Raw genomic sequence first — 7,297 nt, 5'->3', positions numbered from 1 at the left:
AGGAGTCTCCATACTGATTTCCATAACGGTTGTACCAGTCTACACTCCCACCAGCAGTGGAGAAGGGTTCCTTTTCCCCCACAGCCTCTCCAACATTTGTTGTTGGTTGATTTGTTTATGATAGCCATTCTTTTTGGGATGAGATGTTATCTCAGCATTGTCATAATTTGTATTTCATGGAAGACTAGTGACATGGAGAAATTTTTCATATATTTATTCTCTTCTTTAATTTCATCCTCTGAGAAGTGTGTGTTCATCACACATGCCAATTTCTGGATTGGGTCTTTAAATTTTAGGGCCTTAATGTTTTTTAATTCTTTATAAATTCTAGAGAGTAGACCTTTATCTGAGTGCTTATTAGTTAATATTTTTTCTAAATTTGTGGGTTGTCTTTTCACTTTGTTGGTAACTACTTTTTAAATGCAAAAACTTCCCAATAAGAGAAGGTCCCAATTGGTAATTCTTTCAAGTATTACCCGTGTGATTTAATTTTGTTCATGAACTCCTCGCCTACCCCTATGTCTTCAAGAGTTACTCTTACATTATCTTGCAGGATATTTAGTGTTTCTGTTTAACGTTTAGATCTTTAATCCATGACTTTAGCTTAGTGCATGGTGATAGACGTGGGTCAAGTTTTAGTTTTCATCATGTAGAGAGCAGTTTTTCCATCTCCATTTCTTAAAGAGGCTATCTTTCTTCCAGTTAGCATGTTTGGCCCCTTTGCCGAAGATCAGGTGGCTGAGTGTGTTCGTAGAGGTCTCTGCATCTTCTTATCTATTCCATTGATCTTTAGGTCTATTTTGTTGCCAGTACCATGCTGATTTTATCACAGTAGCTTTGTAGTATAATTTCAAGTCAGAAAATGTAATGCCTCCTGCCTTGTCTTTGTTGTCCAGGATTGCTTTTGCTATTCTAGGTCTTTTCTGGTTCCAAATAAATTTTAGGAATGATTTCTCTAGGTCTGTGAGGTTTGGTGGTGGTAGTTTGATAGGAATTGCATTAAATCTGTACAACAATTTTGGGAGTATGGCCATCTTCATGATGTTGGTTCTTCCTATCCAGGAGCAGGGAATACCTTTCCACTTTCTGAAATTTTTAAGAGTACTATAATTTTCCTTGAAAAGATATTTGATTTCTTTAGTTAGATGAATTCCAAGGTATTTCATTTTCTGCAGTACTATTGTAAAAGGTATTGTGTCTCTATTTTCCCTCTCAGTGTGTTTGGCATTTGCGTAGGGGAATGCTATTGACTTTTGAGTATTGACTTAGTATCTTGCTATACTACTGAGTTTGTGTATCAATTTTAGTAGCTTCTTGGTGGAGTTTTTTGGGTCTTCCAAGTAAAGTATCATGTCGTCTGCAAATAATGATCGTTTAACTTCTTTACCTATTATTATTCTTTTCATTTCTCTCTCTACTTAATGGTTTTAGCTATTGATTCCAGAACTATATTGAATAGGAGTGGTGATAGAGGGCATCCTTGTCTTGTACCAGATCTGAGAGTAAAAGATTTCAGTTTTTTCCCATTTATAATTATATTAGCTGCTGTGTTGTCATAGATGGCTTTTGTCATATTGAAGAAGAGGCCATCTATTCCAATTTTCTATAGGACTTTGAACATGAATGAGTGTTGGACTTTGTCAAAAGATTTTTTTGCATCAATTGAGAAAATTATGTGGTTTTTAGATTTGGCTCTATTGATGCAGTGTTTTACATTTATAGATTTGCATATATTGAACAATCCTTGCATCCCTGGAATGAATCCTACCTGGTCATGTTGTATAATCTTCTTGATGACTTGCTGTATTCTATTTACTAGGATTTTTTGATCTTTGTTCATCGAGGAGATTGGTCTATAGTTCTGTTTTGTGTTTGTGTCTGTTCCTGGTTTTGGTATCAGTATAATACTTGCCTCCAGGAATGATTTTGAGAGGATTGCTTCCTTTTCAATTTCATTGAAGAATTTGAGGAGTATAGGGCTTATGTCTTCTGTAAATTTCTTGTAGAATTCAGCTGTGAATCCGTCAAGATCTGGACTTTTGTTTGTCAGTAGGGTTTTTTTAAATTAAATTTCTTATTTCCTTGGCTGTTATTGGGCTATTGAGAGTTGTTATAACTTCTTGATTCAGTTTTGGCAATCTGTACCTTTCTAGGAATCTGTCCATTTCTTCTTTGTCTTTTATTCTGTGAGAGTAAAGATTCTCAAAGTAGCTTTTGATAATCTTCTGAATTTCCACTGATTTTGCAGTAATTGCACCCTTTTCATTCCTTATTGCTTGTAGTTGAATTTTTCTTTCCTCTTTTTGGTGAGGTTAGTTAGTGGCTGATCAATTTTATTTAATCTTTCAAAGAAGCAGGTTTTTGATTCATTAATTTTTGAATTGTTTTCTTCATCTTGGCTGAATTAATTTCTGCTCTAATCTTTATGATTTCTTCCTGTCTTTGGGCTCTGGGTTTGGTTTGGTGTTTCTTTTCTAGATGTTGGAGGTGCAACATTAGGGCGTTTATTTGTTCCCATTGTGCTTTCCTAATATGTGAGTTCACAGCTCTAAATTTCCCTCTATGAACTGCTTTCATCACATCCCATAAATTCCGATAAGTTGTGGTTAAATTTTCATTGAATTGTAGATATTGTTCCTTTTCGTTTAATTTCATCTGTGACCCATTGGTTGCTGAGTAGCGTGTTGTTTATTTTCCATGTATTTATGGGTTTTGTCTAGTTTCTTTTGTTATTTCCAGTTTCACTGCACTGTGGTCAGATAATATGCATGGGATAATTTCTGTTTTCTTGGATAGACTTAGGCTTGACCTATGAACTACTATGTGGTCTATTTTAGAAAATGACCCATGTGCAGCTGAAAAAATGTTTATTCAGCTGTGGTTGTTAGAACACTCTGTGTATGTCCACTAAGTCCATTTGCCTAGTTTTTTTAAAAGACCTCTTTTCTTAATTTTCCCAGAGGAACTGAAAACCTCATATGATAGTGATATATGTGCCCGTATGTTTATAGCTGCACAATTTGTGATAGCCAAATCTTGGAAACATCAAAATACCTGTCACCTGAAGAATTTCTGAAAAAAGATATGGAATTTTACACAATGAGTTATTACTCAGCTACAAAGAAAGTTAAACTTTAAGCCTTCATGTTTAAGTAGATGCCACTTGAAGATATACTTATAAGTAGAATAAACGAGACCCATATGGTTAAATATCATATAGTCTCCCTAGTGTATGAATACAAAATAGAAATAAAAACAGAAAGGTATAACACAATTAAAAAGAAAGCAAGAACTTAAGGAGTAAACAATGAAGAAAGGGTTAGGAGACAAGCTAGGAAATGTAACAGGAGCAAAGTCATAATTTTATATGCACAAGATGGGTAAGGCAATGATCCTGAGACTCTTCAGCAGGTTTTTGAACTAGCAGTTAATTGGTAGGATTCTCACCCTGACTAACTCTATATGCTGATACCTGTGAATTAAGCCACTGCACTGAATAACAATGTATAATACTAGGGTCATGCTTGGAATGCCTGTCATTCTGGTCTTCTAAATACTTACTGCTTCTAATGTCATACCAATTACTGCTATACTGTCTCTCAAATAAATGTTTGTTTAAAAGAATGGTAATAAATGAACACTAGAGACAAGAAAAGGAATGTGATATACAACATAGTAGCAGGATTCTCCTGCTACTATGTTGTATATGGTTAGATTTCTAAATTTCTGTGTAAAGATATGTACTTGTTTATTTGCATTTTTAAAAATATTTTTTCTTTTTTTTCTTCACATTCTGTAGAGATTTAAAGTTTAACATATCAATATTGGACTGAAAATATCTGTTCCATGCTACGTCTAGACTGTTTGATATTCAGAAAGATAGTGAGGTTAAGCTCAGCTGCCTGTGTTATAAGGCAATAATATCATTAAGCTTCTCTTTTGGAGGGTTAACAACTTAAGTTTGCAGACCAAAAAATAGAGAAAAATAAGGGCTGCAAGGGCAGCCAACATTTTGTCTCTAGCCTTTCAATGTTAGTGAGGACTCAGGACATAGGAGAACCTGTACTGTAACATCCTGTGACTCAGTTGTGTTGCAAATTTTCTGATAAAGGAGATTATGGGTTCACAGAGGAAAGTGATTGATGATATAGAGTGTGCCTAGGGAGAGTCACATGGAGAGAAAACATCTTTCCCTCTTTCACAGACAGCAAATTTGTCAATCAATGTCTGTGACTCATGCACATGGCTGACACTGACAAAGGATATAAAAAGTGCTGTACAGGGTTTCAGGATAAATCCTGAAACTGACTTTGTCAGATACAAAAGTTACATTTCTTGTTATATAGGTCTTGCTTTATCTTGGTCTTAACCATCAAGCAGAAAATTATAAAAATGAGGTATAAAAATTAAGGCCATATTAATATGCTGAGATGTAAAAGGCTCAAGTCAACAACTTCTAACATTGATAATCCTATGGATAACCCACTCCTACTGTGGACTACTGCACTATGGTGGATTATTTTTCTGAATTCATGCACCTACAATATTTTAATGGCAATGGAATACCCATCTCTGACTGAACTAAACAAAAAAAGGGGATAGAAACGAAGGACCATTTTGCATCTGTATACACAAAATAGTTAAGATAGAGATACAGCTACTTTCCTCTAATTCAGTGAGAACAAATATTTGTACTACAGGTGTTTGGACAGAATTTTACGTCTGCATCTTGTAATATGAATGACTACTATGTAAACAACAATATGCAATGTATTAATTATTGAAACTGTCCTACTTATTGGTTTTGAAACTGTCTCATTGCTATTTGTTTCTCAATACAATTAATAGAAAATGATATGCTTCCTTATCTTTTCACTAACTTCAATGGTGCCTTCAAGGTCTGAAAGTCTGTTTTCACTTTCATTCAAACAGTTTTGTCAGCTTGTGATTAAGGGTTTAATTTCCTTTATGGCATGTTGAATCTGCTTCATGCATTCTATTTCTTTCCTATATTGCTCATTCAAGGAGTCCATGATTTTCTATTCTCCTCTATTTTTTAATCAATGTCTTCCTTAGAAGCACTTAGTACTTGTTTCATCATAGTTATCATTTCTTTTTTTACTTTAGAAATTATTTTTTATCTGATTTCCTCTATACCGTCCTGCAGTTGTTTCTTTACTTCAAATGCTGTTGTTTCAGAGATTTCAGGTGTGTGCTTTCCAATTTCTTTTATGCTATTGTCTCCTGCATTTGTTCTGAGTGGGCTTGGGGCTTGAGAATGAATTTTGCTCGTTCTCCTTGTCATTTTTGTATAGCACTGCCTTCTGACCTTTGGTGTAGAGCTTTGGTAGAGTTATTACCTTAGCACCAGGTCTGGATCTACCAAGTTGAAACTCATCCTGCTGGGTGTGGCTTGGGTCTGGCCTCTGTGCTCCACTTCTTCCTAGTGCATCCCTTGGAAGAGAACCCTCTGTACCACTCTGGAAAGATGTTCTGCTCCTGGATCAGTTGGCTGGTTCTTGTCTCTAGCCTCTTTTCAGTGAGTTCTGCTCCAGATTCCACACCAGGTCTGTTCAATGGAAGAAGTTGCACACACATGCCCGGCCTGGATGCTGGCTGGAATGAGGATCTGGCAGGCCCTGGGAGGTTGCAATCACATACCCTGTGCCTGGGCACCGGCTGGTGTGAGTATCCTGCAGGCTCCCTTTTTAATTTGTTTTTGCAATTGCCCATTCATCAATTATTCTAGCTCTGGAGATGATTTCTCTTATTTCATGATCATAAGATCTCTCTTCTGAAGGAGAAGTTAACCAGAATCTGAGCTTTTTCAATTCACTTCAACTGTTCTTGTTTGGAGGAAGATTTGTCATTAAGAGGAACTTCTGGTCAGAGAAAATGTTGTAAATCTGATATTATGGTATATTTAATATATGAATATATATGACATAGGAATAGGTAAGAAATATGAATATATATGCATACCCCAATTAATAGGAGCCTGTGAGACAATGGTGGGATCAACATGCACAAGCAGATGTACAAAGCGTGGGAATGAAGCTGAGGGTGCAGTAGAGACTCCGGGAAGCTGGAGATGCCAGGAATTTGGAAACTCTGGCAAGAAAAGTTTCAGGCAGTTAGCAGAGCCAGCCCAAGAGAGGCTGTAGGGGCTGCACACTGGAGTTGCCCAAGCCACTGGAATTCACATCTCACCACCAAGGGCCCCAGTGCTGAATGTAGAACTACAGATTTAATGCTTGCCCTGTTGGGTTCCAGGCTTGCTTTACTCTAATTCTTTTCTATGCTTCTATTCCTGCATTTTGGAATGGGAAGGCTTGCTCTTGCCATTATATTTTGGGCCCACATAACCTGTTCTTGAAACTTTACAGGGTTTCATAGCTAAGAACTGCATTGACTCACAAGAGAGATTCTAGTTTTTTCATCCTTCCTTACTCTGAGGACAGTGGCTCAAATTCAGATCGGGAATACTTTAGAATGAAGAGGAGCATCTGGGCATGTATCAGATGCCTATAATCGCAGCAGTGTGGAGGTTGAATGCAAGTTTGAGACCAAGTTAGCAATTTAGCAAAATTTTCTCTCACTTTTTTTGCAAAGGAGATATACAACGAAAGTGCCATATTTCACCTTGGCACTGATTGCGGCAACCTTCCCAGGACTCCTCAAGAAATGTTAGGTGTCAAGTTGCTCTCGCATCCCTGTCTGTTGTCCCACCCTTAGAAGATCCTCCTTGGCGCTAAAAACAAAGAAGGCCACTTCTATTTATGAACAGAAATGGGTTCAGTTTTGGCAATAGACTTAGTTTGTCTCTCTGAGGGAGTTTTAGGTCCGAAGGAATATAACAAGGAACAAGAAAACGCTATGATCTCAGAAACACAAGTGCATGTCATCAGATAATGTTGGATGCCACTGGAAAGGTAAGATGGCAATATGTCACTCACCTCACGCACAGCAGCATCAAGCACTGCTGAAGAACTGCAAGGCGACCAGTGTTTGAGAAGATAAGTATGTTTGAACACTATGCAATGCATACACATATTAAATGCTAACGATACTCCAATAATTATAGTCTCAAGTATCAGTTTGTGAAATCGAAAGACTACCTAGTCTTGTTATTAGATTTGTTGTAAAGACAATTGTGTCAGGGCTGGCCAAATAGCTCAGCAGATTAAAGCACCTGCAAGTAGGCACAGGGCCTAAGGGTTCAATCCCCAGGCCTGCCATGCTGGCCCCGCCCCCGATGTGCACTGAGATGGCAATTGAGACTGCGTGTGGTGGCTTG

Source organism: Octodon degus, unplaced genomic scaffold (genome assembly GCF_000260255.1).
Source record: "Octodon degus isolate 3935 unplaced genomic scaffold, OctDeg1.0 scaffold00283, whole genome shotgun sequence".
NCBI lineage: Eukaryota > Metazoa > Chordata > Mammalia > Rodentia > Octodontidae > Octodon > Octodon degus.
Note: the sequence above shows the minus strand (reverse complement) of the source record.